Source organism: Callorhinus ursinus, unplaced genomic scaffold (assembly GCF_003265705.2).
Source record: "Callorhinus ursinus isolate GAN/ISIS: 27379988/994484 unplaced genomic scaffold, GSC_fseal_2.0 scaffold4, whole genome shotgun sequence".
NCBI lineage: Eukaryota > Metazoa > Chordata > Mammalia > Carnivora > Otariidae > Callorhinus > Callorhinus ursinus.
The window spans coordinates 96,580,786-96,595,956 of record NW_027397066.1 but is presented as its reverse complement, the minus strand read 5'-3'; the positions used below and the strand labels follow the sequence as shown (position 1 = coordinate 96,595,956).

Here is a 15,171-nt window from a genome sequence, read left to right as displayed (position 1 = left end):
AAGCAAATGTATGAAAACTAAAATTTTAGGTTAATTGCATTAGTATCTTTGATAGAGAAATAAATTCAAAGCACCTAGAGAGTGAGAGGTATGTAAATCCAATTGTTTTTCCTGGTTTTCGCTGAGATTAGGAAGCTTAAAATTGTTTGCTGATTTCCATTTATTTTTTTTTTTAGGTAGAAAATCTTAATCTAGTATTCTTTTGATCCCACAAAATTTCTTAGGCCTCTACCTCTGTCTTAGGTTTTGTCTTATGCTATATTATTTTAATTTTCAATTCACTGAATATAAAATATTCATATTGATTTTAATTATGAGATTATATTAGTATGTTTGTCTATACAGAGGCAGAAGTTTGAAAATGTGAATTCCATGTTTAAAATGAGTAAATATTTAATTTAGAATGACAAAAACAGAAAATAAAAATCAGCAATATAAGTGTATATCATGTATAAAAAAGTGTTCACAATGGAGGATGGAGTTTTGAAGTGGCAGTCAGATGTGCAATTTGCATATGGCATATTATAAAGCTAACCATGTCAAATTATCTGTTCTCAATTTATAAATCATTATTAATTATATAATCTGGAAGTATACATGGTTTATTCCCCTTATGACTTTTGGCTTCATTGTAGATATACATTTATGCATTCCATATATAATCTAATTTTTAATCAGGTCTTATTTATCCAAAGCAAGAAAAAACTACAGCTTTTATAAGTCTAGTTGAATTAGACTGCTAAAGGCCAAATGTTAATTTTCCCCAAGTAATTATGAATTAATGCCAGAGACTTATGAACAGCAGGTGAGCAGGTGACAGAGCAATTGTGACAAGCTTGTCAAACTAAACAATTGTGAAGAAATGTTAATAAGTTCTGCTTAACATTATTTTATAATGTATAAAAAGAAGAACTGCGACATGCAAGTCTTTTTTTTTTTAATTTTTTATTGTTATGTTAATCACCATATATTACATCATTAGTTTTTGATGCAGTGTTCCATGATTCATTGTTTGTTCATAACACCCAGTGCACCATGCAAAACGTGCCCTCCTCAATACCCATCACCAGGCTAACCCATCCCCCCACCCGCGACATGCAAGTCTTATAACAACACTGACAGAATGCTGTTTTTTTGTTGTTGTTGTTATAAATGTGTTTACATAATGTCTCTTGAAGTTTAATCAGAGCATTTTCATTAACTGAGCTCTTCAAATTAGACAAAGAATATATCCCAAGAAAGACTTATAATACAAGAAGTTTTAAAGTAGTTGTTAAATTGATTGTTATATACAATTACCAATGCCAAAATGTTTTTCACTGTTTATTTTCTTAGGTAGGGATAGATTTTAAGGATGGTCACAAAATGAATTATAATAACAATATATAACACAATAACACATAATTACATAGGCTATTTGGTATAAAATCTTTGGTATTTCCTCTTATGGGTCTATTTAGGCTCATATGTAATAAAGGGATATTCAAATTAGTCAACTATTATGAAAAAGTGCTTTAACAGCTTTGAATAAATATAAAATGATTAAAGTGATCCTTTTTTAGAAAATGATATAACTGGAAGTTCGTAAATGACATTCTCTTTGAAATAATGTTTGCCAGCCAACACAGGAAGTCCCAATATGGCAATAGAAATAACAACCAAAATTAAGAAATGATAAAGATGTGTTTACTGTAGTACAGTATAAATATATGAATAAATATCTGATACATGGCTAGATCATAAATGTGTTGCCATAAACTTTGCCCCTGTCCCATATATCTTTTCCGATGGCTACAAAATCCTGGAGTTAGCAAACCAGTTTATGAAAATATGAATACATACAATATATTACTTATTCTAGAAAAAAATACACATTTCTAAGTCATTTCTAATATTCTATTTCATCTCTTTAAAGATCTCTAAATATGCACATACACATCTGTTACATAAAAATATATAATGTACGTTTGCAGGCATGTTACATAAAATTTCACCCTTATTGCATGGTACAATATATGAAAACACCATCACTAACAACCCTCCCTCTTCACTAAATTCTGAATCCATATTTCTTTTAACCAAGTTATGGCTTGTTTATCCAAGAGAACTAACATGTTACATCCACTCATAGTATATATGCACATAAATAATACCACATGAATCCTCTATATGTAGCAATATCTGAATCCAAGAAAATGATCAGGATTTGATGGAAAGAAGCAGACAAATGAATACCCAGGCTAATGTCCCCAGGAAAGGAAGATGAGGTAAAAATGTGTCCTGATGCAGGAAAGAAATCAAATTTTTTAAAAGCTGGAGAGAATGGTCACAACAAACAGGCAAGTCAGGGCATCTGTGGCTTGCATGTGTGTTTTATGTAACCAAGACAAAGAAAAAGGTTTTATCTTGAGTGCCCATAGATGCATAGTAATGATCTAGTTGTCATTAATATTGATCTAATTTTTAAACAAAAAACAATTTATTTGAAGTCATAAAGGGTTTATATCTCCTCCACAATAGGTACTAAATCAACTTTTAAAATTAATCCTTTGCATCTATTTCTCTGTACTGTGAAAATCAGAATACATTTACTCACTAAAGAAAACATGTAGGTAGTCTGATGCATCTATGCTCCAGATAAAAACCTTTAACGCTTTACAGGTACTTCAAAAATAATATGAAAAGTGTCTAAATCTGTCTTTAATATCTTCCTTTATTGATATCAAGGGATCTCATGGAAGTCTATAGGAATGTGCCAGTGTGGTGTGTGATGCTTTTCCCTGATTTTCTTAGGAAATGTAAACAACAGCCACAGCAGCATGAGGCCATTATGTTTAAAGAACAGTTTCTAGATGTTATTTCCTGTTTTTATTAATCCCTTCCTCTTCTTTCTTTGGTGTTCACTTTTGGGGTCAGTCTTAAGCAGTAGATTTTAATATTTCTGAACAATAGTGTCAGAAGAGGTTTTACTCAGTCATCAGCTATTAACGAATGTCAGTAAACCTTTGTGTTTTCTAGTTTGCTTTAGATTTTCTCTGCATAATTGACATGTTTTTTTAATTTTATTTTATTATGTTATGTTAGTCAACATACATCATTAGTTTTTGATGTAGTGATCCACGATTCATTGTTTTCATATAACACCTAGTGCTCCATGCAGCATGTACCCTCCTTAATACCCATCACCGGGCTAACCCATTCCCCCACCCACTTCCCCCTCTAAAACCCTGTTTGTTTCTCAGAGTCCATAGTCTCTCATGGTTCATCTCTCCCTCCGATTTCCCCCCCTTCATTTTTCCCTTCCTTCTCCTAATGTCCTCCATACTATTCCTTATGTTCCACAAATAAGTGAAACCATATGATAACTGACTTTCTCTGCTTGACTTATTTCACTTAGCATAATCTCCTCCAGTCCCATCCATGTTGATGTAAAAGTTGGATGGCTGAGTAATATTCCGTTGTATATCTGGACCACATCTCCTTTATCCATTCATCTGCTGAAGGGCATCTCGGCTCTTTCCACAGTTTGGCTATTGCGGACATTGCTGCTATGAACATTGGGGTGCATATGGCCCTTCTATTCACTACATCTGTGTCTTTGGGGTAAATACCCAGGAGTGCAATTGCTGGGTCATAGGGTACCTCTATTTTTAATTTTTTGAGGCACCTCCACACTGTTTTCCAAAGTGGCTGTACCAGTTGCATTCCCACCAACAGTGTGAGAGGGTTCCCCTTTCTCCACAACCTCTCCAACATTTGTTGTTTCTTGCTTTGTCAATTTTTGCTATTCTAACTGGTGTAAGGTGGTATCTCAATGGATTTTGATTTGAATTTCCCTGATGGCTAATGATGATGAACATTTTTTCATGCATCTGTTAGCCATTTATATGTCTTCTTTGGAGAAGTGTCTGTTCAAGTCTTCTGCCCATATTTTGACTTGATTATTTGTTTTTAGGGTGTTGAGTTTGAGAAGTTCTTTATAGATCTTGGATACCAGCCCTTTACCTGTAGTGTCATTTGCAAATATCTTCTCCCATTCTGTGGGTTGCCTCTTTGTTTTATTGACTGTTTTCCTTACTGCCTATGTTGTCCTCTAGGATTTTGATGGATTCCTGTCTCACATTGAGGTCTTTCATCCATTTTGAGTTTATCTTTGTGTATGGTGTTAGAGAGTGGTCAAGTTTCATTCTTCTGTATATAGCTGTCCAATTTTCCCAGCACCATTTATTGAAGAGACTCTTTTTTTCCATTGCATATTTTTTTCCTGTTTTGTCGAAGACTATTTGACCATGGAGTTGAAGGTCCATTTCTGGGCTCTCTATTCTGTTCTACTGGTCTATATATCTGTTTTTGTGCCAGTACCATGCTGTCTTGGTGATCACTGCTTTGTAGTACAGCTTGAAATCAGGCAACATGATGCCCTCAGCTTTTTTTTTTTTTTTCAACATTTCCTTGGTGATTCGGGGTCTTTTCTGATTCCATACAAATTTTAGGATTGTTTGTTCCAGCACTTTGAAAAATGTCATTGGAATTTTGATCAGGATGGCTTTGAAGGTATAGATTGCTCTGGGTAGTAGATTGCTCTGGGTAGCCTAAGTTGCATTGTTAGTGTATAAGAAAGCAACTGATTTCTGTGCATTAATTTTGTATCCTGCCACATTACTGAATAGCTGACATATTTTGATAAGTTCTAGTTTCACAAAAAAGTGCAAGTTTTCCCTTTTTCTGCGGCCTGTGAAGAAGTTTATGTAGCATGTAAAATATACAGTTTTAAAATATTTATATTTCATCTATAATAAACTCAAGACCTGGCAACTTTGTGTAGGCAAAATACACAAACATTCCTGATCAGAATATTCACTAGTGCTTGTTGAAATACTGATTACAAGGTCCCATTGTCCTTAATAGGTCAGAATCTCTAAGAGAAGATTTATTTTTTTATTTTTTTTAAAGATTTTTATTTATTTATTGAGAGAGAGAGAGAGAATGGTAGAGAGAGAGCATGAGAGGGAAGAAGGTCAGAGGGAGAAGCAGACTCCCCGCTGAGCAGGGAGCCTGATGCGGGACTCGATCCTGGGACTCCAGGATCATGACCTGAGCCAAAGGCAGTCGCTTAACCAACTGAGCCACCCAGGCGCCCTCTAAGAGAAGATTTATAATAAGTATCCCTGAATATTCATATGATTAGGATAATTTGGAAAATACTTGGGTAGGTATTTATTAGTAAAAAATTTACATTTTTGATGTTAACATATGTTAACATTTATGTTTTCTTAGAGAATTAGTCGCTCCTTTAAAATTTTCAAGTATTTGACATATAATTTTATATTTTCCATAGTTTGTTTAAGTCTTCTCAGATCTGCAGCTATATCTCCTTTTTCATTTGGTATACTCATAAACTACAGTATGTTTAAACTACTTGAGATAATTTTCAACAGTGTTCTTTTCATAATTCAGTTTTGTTTAATACTATGTATAAATCCTTTTTATGGTTTTCCAAAGATTTTATTGTTCTTATTTCTATGAGTTAGATGCATGTTTCATTTATTTCCATTTTATATCCTGGACATATTTAATATTCTTTATAAATCTCATAAGTATCAATGTTGATTTCTCATTATCATTATTTTAAAACATAGCATTACTATTTTGATTTAATAGAACTTAAGTTGTTCATGATCACCTAACCATTTTTAAATATTTAAGATTTTTAGTTTGTTTTATTAATTTTCAATTTTATTAAAACATGGCTTAAAATACTTAAAAATTTCTATTTGTGGGATTTTCTTATTCATCACATGTAACCTCACTTGTTCATCGTATACATACATATGCATATACATATATATGCATATGTTTATATATCATATTTATTTTTCACTCTTTTATTTTTATTTTTTTATTTTATTTTATTATGTTATGTTAATCACCATACATTACATCATTAGTCTTTGATGTAGTGTTCAGAACCCTCAGTTTCTTTCTCAGAGCCCATATTCTCTCATGGTTCATCTCCCCCTCTGATTGCCCCCCTTCATTTTTCCCTTCCTATCATCTTCTTTTTTTTAACATATAATGTATTATTTGTTTCAGAGGTACATTATTTATTATATATTTAAACTGCCATTAATACATTTTCTTATTTTGTTGCTGCTATAAATTACTGCTTATGAACAATTTTTAGTTTATATATTTTAATGCTGTTATTGGATATATATAATATATAATATTTTATAGACTATTCTACACCAAATCAATAAAATAAGATCCCCTCTTGTTTTATTCTACTTATATTTTACTTCAGAGTTCAACTTTTTCACTTGTGGTTGTTTCCCAGCAATTAATTATCAACTGTGATCCTCCTGAAATGATTTTGTGTACTTCAAAAATAGAGCTCATTTTGTCTGTGGAAACATCTCTAATCACTGTTCCAACTCTAGGTATAGATCTCTTTCCTGTTGGCAGAAAATCTTCCTGTCAGTGTGTGTTAATATGCCTTTACTTATCTTTAACTGATCAAGTATAGTTGCTATAAAGTTGATTGTCTTTTATGTTTCCCCTTTTCCACTCATACCAAAATGTGCTACTTGCAAAGAAAATGAGTGTACCGTGTCTTCACTGAGAACTATATTCACTGCCATGTGTATATACATCTATCTTCTTTAGTGCCATATGTACTGTCATTTTATAGTGGCAGAGTTTTCAGGAAAACTCCTGTAGCCAGCCCAAACATTCTGCTTGCATTATACCAAATAGGACATATTTGTTTTTTTTTTCCCCCTGAGTATGCAATCTATTCTATAAAATTCATGTCTCTGTTCACTTACCTAAATCAATAACAATCAGCATTCTCTTTCCTTAGCCAAATTGCAATGATCTTAGCAACTTTTACATATGTTGTTTACATTTTACATATTATTGGGTATATGGGATTTTATTTTCTCATTCTACTTATTTGTAGTTTCAGAATATTCAAATGATTGAGACTTCTTTAGTGTACTTCTTTGAAATTGGAGTCTAGCACCCTTATTTACAGATTGGAATTCTGACACACCAATTTAAAGAGGAGGAGAAGAAACATCTAGTTAATGTCTGATCTTGGAAAATAATTCAATATCTTGTACTAGCTCCAAGATTCAAATATATTTCTTAATGTGGCACTATGCTTCCTTTAAAATAGTTCCTGTGACCCTTCCCAGTTTTATAATAATCTAATCCATTAAATAGTTATGCATATAGTGTTATTATAGTAATACCCATCAAAGCATTGCAACCCATCACAAAATTTCTAGGAATAACTCAAAGAGTTTATCTCTCAAAAATATTCTGATAACTCTGCTCAATGATTCTAATTTTTGAAATTATAAAAGACATTTCCACTGCCTACAATGTATCCACTTCCCATTTCAAAAATGGTTTCTCAGTTTTCATTTTGTTATGTACTCTCTGGACACACAATCCATGCCTCTCTAAAAATCAGGTTTCTGCCCCTATCCAGAAACAGAACTGATTCTTTTTTTTTTTTAAGATTATTTATTTATTTATTTATTTGAGACAGAGAGAACACATGAGAGGGGGGAGGGTCAGAGGGAGAAGCAGACTCCCTGCTGAGCAGGGAGCCCAATGCAGGACTCGATCCCGGGACTCCAGGATTATGACCTGAGCCGAAGGCAGTCACTTAACCAACTGAGCCACCCAGGCGCCCCCTCTCCTACACTTTTTGATATGGCCTTCTTTTACAATTAACTGTAGATGGACTGTTCTGCCAGTCTTCGGGTCATTTTCAGAATTATTGCTGAGTTACAGATGTTACATTAGTGTGTCTATGCTATGCTGTAAGCTCTGGATCCTCTTCATATTCCATCTCTCTGCCCACTTGAACAATAAAGTCTGAGATTGTTTTCTTAATTTTTCTTTCTGCTAGTTTGTTATTAGTGTACAGAAACACAACAGATTTCTATTTATTTTATATTGTCGAATTTTACTGAATTCATCTTTTTAGTTCTAATAGCTTTTTGGTATAATCATTGGTTTTTTTTTTAAAGGTTTTATTTATTTATTTGACAGAGACAGCAAGAGAGGGAACACAAGCAGAGGGAGTGGGAGAGGGATAAGCAGGCTTCCTGCTGAGTAGGGAGCCTGATGCGGGGCTTGATCCCAGCACCCTGGGATCATGATCTGAGCCGAAGGCAGACTCTTAGCCACTGAGCCACCCGGGCATCCCTGGGTTTTCTATATATAGTATCATGTCACCTGAAAACAGTGACTGTTTTATTTCTTAATTGCCAATTTGAATGACGTTTATTTCTATTTCTTGTCTGATTGCAGGGGCTAGATCTTTAGTATTATATCAGTAAAACGGTGGATATCTTGATCTGGTTCCTGATCTTAGAAAACACCTTTTAGCTTTTCACCATTGAATATGATGTTAATGTGGGTTTATTGTATATGGCCTTTATTATGTTAATATATGTTTCTTCTAAGCCCACTTGATTATTTATTATAAATGGATGTTGAATTTAGCCAAATGCTTTTTCTGCATCTATTGAGATGATCATATTATTTTAATCCTTTATGTGATATATTCTATGAGTTGATTTGTAGATATTAAACCATCTTTGCACCCCAAGTAGAATAAAACCCACTTGATTATAGTGTATGCTCCTTTTAATGTCTTGTTTTAATTAGTTTGTTAATATTTTGTAGAGGACTTTTGCAGCTATGTTCTTCGGGAATATTGGACTTGGGCATGCACGTGTATGTATGATCTAGTTTTGGCTGGCCTTGCAAATGAGTTTGGAGACATTCCTTCTGTTTTTTGGGTTAATTTGAGGAGAGTAGGTACTATTTTTAAATTTTATTTAAAATCAATTAATTAACATATAGTGTAGTATTAGTTTCAGATGTGGAGTTCAGGGATTCATCAGTTGCATATAACACCCAGTGTTCATTACATCGTGCTCTCCTAATGCCCATTATCCAGTTACCCCATCCACCCAATCCACCTCCCCTGAAAAAAATAGCTACTATTTAAATGTTTGGTAGAATCCACTTGTGAAGCCATCTAATTCTGGACTTTTTTTGTTGGGCATTTTTTCATTACACATTCAATTTTATTGCTAGTAATTGGTCTGTTCAGATTTTCCATTTATTTTTGATTCAGTCTCAGAAGGCTGTATGTTTCTAGGAATTTATTTCTTTTGGATTGTCCAGTTTGTTGGCCTACAGTTGGTTATAGTATTCTCTCATAAACCCTCCTATTTTTGTGATGTTGATTGAAACTTTGCATCTTTCATTTCCCATCTTACTTGTTTGGGTGCTCTTTTTTTCTTGATGAGTTTGGCTAAAGGTGTATCAATTTCTTTTATCTTTGCAAAGAATCAGTGCTTTGTTTCATTGATCTTTTCTATTTTTGTAGTCTCTATTACATTTATTTGTATTCTGATCTTATTTCCTTCCTTCTACAAACTTTGAGCTTTGTTTATTCTCCTTTTAGTTCCTTTAGGTTAGATTGTTTGAGGTTTTCCTTGTTTTTGAGGTAGGCCTGTATTTCTATAAACTTCCCTTTTAGAAATTCTTTTGCTGTATTCATAGATTTTGGAATTTTGTGTTTCCATTCTTGTTTGTCTCAAAGTCTTTTTATTTTATTTCCTCTTTTATTTTTGTTGTTGTTGTTGTCCATTGGTTATTTAATAGCAAGTTATTTAGCCTCCATGTGTTGATTTTTGTTTATTTTCTTGCCACTTTGTGGTAATTGATTTTCAGTTTCATACCATTGTATTTGAAAAAAAAATACTTGATGTGGTTTCAGTATTTTTAAATTTATTGAGACTTGTCTTTTGGCCTAACATGTGAGCTACCCTGGAGAATGTTTCATGTGTACTTGAAAAGAATGTATTTTACTTTTTTGGATGGTATGTTCTGTATGTATCAGTAAGTCCATCTGGCTTACACATCTTTTAAAGTCAATGTTTCCTTATTGATTTTCTGTCTGGGTGATATATTCATTGATGTAAGTGGGGTGTTAATGTCCCCTATTATTGTATTATTGTCAATTTCTTCATTTATGTCTGTTAGTATTTGTTTTATATATTTAGATGCTCCTATATTGAGCACCTACGTATTTATAATTGTTATATCCTCTTGTTGGATTTATCCATTTAGTGTTATGCAATGGTCTAATTTATCTCCTGTTACAGTCTTTGTTTTGAAGTCTACTATGCTTGACAGAAGAATTGCTACCACAGATCTCTTTTTGATATTATTTACATAGATTATCTTTCTCCATACCTTCACTTTTAGTCTGTATGGGTCCTTACTATTGAAGTGAATCTCTTGTAGGTAGGAGATGGATGGGTCTTTTTTTTTTTTTTTCCATGTAGTCACCATATGTCTTTTGAAAGGAGCAATTAGACCATTTACATTTCGAGTAATTCTGAAAATCATGTACTTATTGCCATCTTGTTTATTGTTTTGTGATTGTTTTTATAGTTCTTTGTCCCTGTCTTCTTCTCTTGCTCTCTTACCTTGTTACCTGAGGACTTATTTTTTATTGAAGTATAATTATTATACAGTGTTATTAGTTTCAGGTGTACAACATGATACAACAATTCTATACATTATTCAGTGCTCATAGTGATAAGCATAGTCAACCTCTGGCACCAAACTATGTTTCTTTTTATCTCTGTGACCTATTTTTTTTACAAATAGGTACAAATTTTGTACTTCTTAATCCCCTTTATCCATTTCATCCAACCTGCTCTGCGACCTCCTTCTGGCAACCACAAGTTTTTTCTCTGTATTAAATAATCTGTTTTTCGTTTGTTTCTTTGTTTTGTGTTTTATATTCCATATATAAGTAAGATCATATGATACTTGTCTTTGTCTTATTTCACTTAGCATTTTACCCTTTGGGCCCATTGATGTTATTGCAGATGACAAGATCTCACTCTTTATGACTAACATTCCAGTGTTGTGTGCATATGTCTGTGTGTGTGTGTGTGTGTGTGTATGGCATTTTCTTTATCCATTCATCTGTTGATGAACATTTGGGTTGCTTCCATGTCTTAGCTATTGTAAATAATACTGCAATAAAAATAGGAGTACATAGATTTTTTTTTGAATTAGTGTTTTATTTTCTTTTAGTAAATACCCAGTACTAGAAATACTATATCACATGATATTTCTATTTTTAATCTTTTAAGGAAACTTCATAATGTTTTCTATAATGGCTGCACCAATTTACTTTCTCATCAAGAATCTTCCTTTTTCTCCACATCACCACTAACATTTGTTCTTTTGTGTCTTTTTGATTCCTGCCATTTCTGACCAGTATAAAATGATATCTCATTCTGGTTTTGATTTGCATTTCTCCGATGATAAGAGATGTTGAGCATCTTGTTATGTGTCTTTTAGCCATCTTCATGTTTTCTTTAGGAAAAAAAATGTCTATTTAGGTCCTCTGTCCATTTTTAATTGGATTATTTGTGGGGCTTTTGGTGTGGTTATATAACTTTTTTATACATATTTTGGGTTCATCCTTTTTTGCATATATCATTTGGAAATATACTCTCCCATTCATTAAGTTGCATTTTTGTTTTGTTGATGGTTTCCTTTGCAGTACAAAAGCTTTTTATTTTGGTGTAGTTCCTATAGATTTTTTTTGTTTTTTTCATTTGTTTCCCTTGTCTGAAGAAACATATCTAGGGAAAAGTTGCTAAGATAGATGTCAAAGAATTTACAGTCTATATTCTTTTAGGGATTGTATGGTTTCAGGTCTCACATTAGGTCTTTAATGCATTTTAAGTTTATTTTTATGTTGGTGTTAGAAAGTGGTCCATTTTCATTATTTTGTATGTACCTATCCAGTTTTTCCAGCACCATTTGTTGAAAAGACTCTTTTCCCTATTGAATAGTCTTGCCTCCTTTGCATAGATTAATTGATCATATAAGTATGGGTTTATTTCTGGGTTTTCTATTCTGTTCCATTGATCTATGTGTCTATTTTTGTGCCTGTACCATACTCTTGATTACTACAGCTTTGTAGTATAATTTGGAAGCTGGGGGACTGTGATACCTCCAGCTTGGTCTTCATTCACAAGATTGCTTTGGCTATTTGGGGTCTTTTGTAGTTCCACACAACTTTTAGCATTATTGGTTCTGGTTCTGTGAAAATTGCTAGAGATATTTTGATAAGGATTGCATTAAATTCATAGATTGCTTTTGATAACATGGACATTTTAACAATATTAATTCTTCCAAACCATGAACATGGAATTTCTTTAGAATCGTTTGTGTTGTTTTCAATATCATTCATTAATATTTTGTAATTTTCAGAATGCACATCTTTCACCTTTTTGGTTAAATTATCCCTGGGCATTTTTATTGATCGTGCAATTTTAAATGGGATTATTTTTTTAAAAAACTTCATGTATTATGCAGCCATCAAAAGGAATGAGATCTTGCCATTTGCAACGACGTGGATGGAACTGGAGGGTGTTATGCTGAGTGAAATAAGTCAATCAGAGAAAGACATGTTTCATATGACCTCACTGATATGAGGAATTCTTAATCTCAGGAACAAACTGAGGGTTGCTGGAGTGGTCGGGGGTGGGAGGAATGGGGTGGCTGGGTGATAGACATTGGGGAAGATATGTGCTACGGTGAGTGCTGTGAATTGTGTAAGACTGTTGAATCACAGATCTGTACTTCTGAAACAAATAACGCAACATATTTTAAGAAAAAAAAAAAGAAAAAGAAGAAGATAGCAGGAGAGGAAGAATGAAGGGGAGTAAGTCAGAGGGGGAGACGAACCATGAGAGATGATGGACTCTGAAAAACAAACTGAGGTTTCTAGAGGGGAGGAGGGTAGGGGGATGGGCTAGCCTGGTGATGGGTATTAAAGAGGGCACATTTTGCATGGAGCACTGGGTGTTATGAACAAACAATGAATAATGGAACACTACACCAAAATAAATTATGTAATATATGGTGATTAACATAACAATAAAAATTAAAAAAAACCTTCATGTAAGTTTATTAGTATATAGAAATGCAACCAATTTCTGTGTATTGATTTTGTATTCTGCACTTTAGTGAATTTATCAGTTTTATTGATTTTTTGGTGGAGTCTTCAGGGCTTTTTGCATGTAGTATCATGTCATCCGCAAGTAGTGACACTTTCACTTCTACCATACCAATTTGGCTGACTTTCTTTCTTTTTTTGGTCTGATAGCTGCAGCCAAGACTTCCAGTACTATGTTGAATCAAAGTGGCGAGAGTAGACATCCTTGTCTTGTTCCTGAACTTAGAAGAAAAGTTTTCGGTTTTCCCCACTGAGTATGATGATAACTGGATTTTTCACACATGGCCTTTATTATGTTGAGGTATGTTCCATCTAAACCTACTTTGTTGAGAGTTTTTACCATGACTGGATGTTGTAGTTTGTCAAATGCTTTTTCGATATATATTGAGATGATCATATGGTTTTTATGCTTTCTTAATGAGATGTATCACATTGATTGATTTGCAAATACTGAACCACTATTTCATCCCTGGGATAAATCGTACTTGATCATGGTGAATGATTTTTTTAAAAATGTATGGTTGAATTAGGTTTGCTAATATTTTGTTGAGAATTTGTACACGTATGTTCAGAGATATTGGCCTATATTTTTTGGGGGGGAGTTGTTGTTTGTTTTTGTAGTTTTATTGTCTGGTTTTTGTATCAGTTTTACTGTGTGGTTTTGTAGTTTATGGTCTGGTTTACTGTCTGGTTTTCGGTATCAGTTTTAATGTCTGGTTTTGGTATCAGACTGTCTGGTTTTGGTTTTAATGATGGTTTCTTAGACTTTGGGAGTCTTCCTTCTTCTAGAAACTCCTTTTTACAATTCACCTGTGAAGTCATCTGGTCCTGGACTTTTTTGTTGGGAGTTTTTGATTACTGATTCAATTTCATTGCTGGTGATCAATATGTTCAAATTTTCTCTTTCTGATTCAGTTTTAGAAAGTTATATGTTTCTAGGAATTTATCTATTTCTTGTAGTTTGTTCAATTTGTTGGCATATAATTTTTCATAATCTCTTATCCTTTGTATTTCTTTTTATTAAAGATTTTATTTATTTGGGGTGCCTGGGTGGCTCAGTTGGTTAAGTGACTGCCTTCGGCTCAGGTCATGATCCCGGAGTCCCAGGATCAAGTCCCGCATCGGGCTCCCCGCTCAGCGGGGAGTCTGCTTCTCCCTCTGACCCTCTCCCCTCTCATGCTCTCTCTCTATCTCATCCTGTCTCTCAAATAAATAAAAAATCTTTAAAAAAAAAGATTTTATTTATTTGACAGAGAGAAACACAGCAAGAGAGGGAACACAAGCAGGGGGAGTGGGAGAGGGAAAAGCAGGCTTCCCACGGAGCAGGGAGCCCGATGAGGGGCTCGATCCCAGGACCCTAAGATCATGACCTGCGCTGAAGGCAGACACTTAACGACTGAGCCACCCAGGTGCCCCTATCCTTTTTGTATTTCTGTGACATTGTCGTTTCTCTTTCATTTCGGATTTTATTTATTTGAGTCTTCTGTGTTTTTATCTTGATGAATCTGGCTAAAGATTTATCAATTTGGTTTTTCTTTTCAAAGAACCAGCTCCCAGATTCGTGGATCTTTTGTATATTTTTTTAGTATCTATTTTTATTCTGATCTTTATTATTTCCTTCCTTCTACTAGCTTTAGACTTTTCTTTTTTAGCTCCTTTAGGTGTAAGGTTAAGTTGCTTTTAGATTTTCTTCTTTCTTGAAATAGGTCTCTATTGCTATAAAACTCCCTCTTAGAGCTGCCTTTCCTTCATCCTAAAGATTTGGGACCATTGTGTTTTCATTTTTTTTTCACCAGAAAGAAGTTACAAAAGGAGTTAAATTTAAAACACATGTTAAATGGTAGATATAACGAATTCTTTAAGTTTTTATTTAATTTCCAGTTAACATACAGTGTAATATTAGTTTCAGGTATATAATATAGTGATTCAAAACTTCCATATATCACCCATGCTCATCACAAGTGTTCTCCTTAATCCCCATCACCTATTTCACCCATCCCTCCACCTACTTCCCTTCTGGTAACTATCAATTTGTTCTCTATAGTTAAGATAGTCTCTTCAACAAATGGTGTTAGGAAAACTGGACA

The 15,171-nt window shown here is 33.6% G+C and overlaps 1 long non-coding RNA gene across 1 annotated transcript in view; it reads left to right on the top strand.

Moving 5' to 3' along the window:
- LOC141372492 (uncharacterized) overlaps positions 1 to 15,171 on the top strand; it is a 151,949-nt gene that overhangs the window by 119,940 nt on the left and 16,838 nt on the right. Inside the window, exon 2 of the long non-coding RNA XR_012377756.1 lies at positions 13,235 to 13,385. This is a non-coding gene — a long non-coding RNA (uncharacterized lncRNA). The remainder of the gene's footprint in view (positions 1 to 13,234; positions 13,386 to 15,171) is intronic.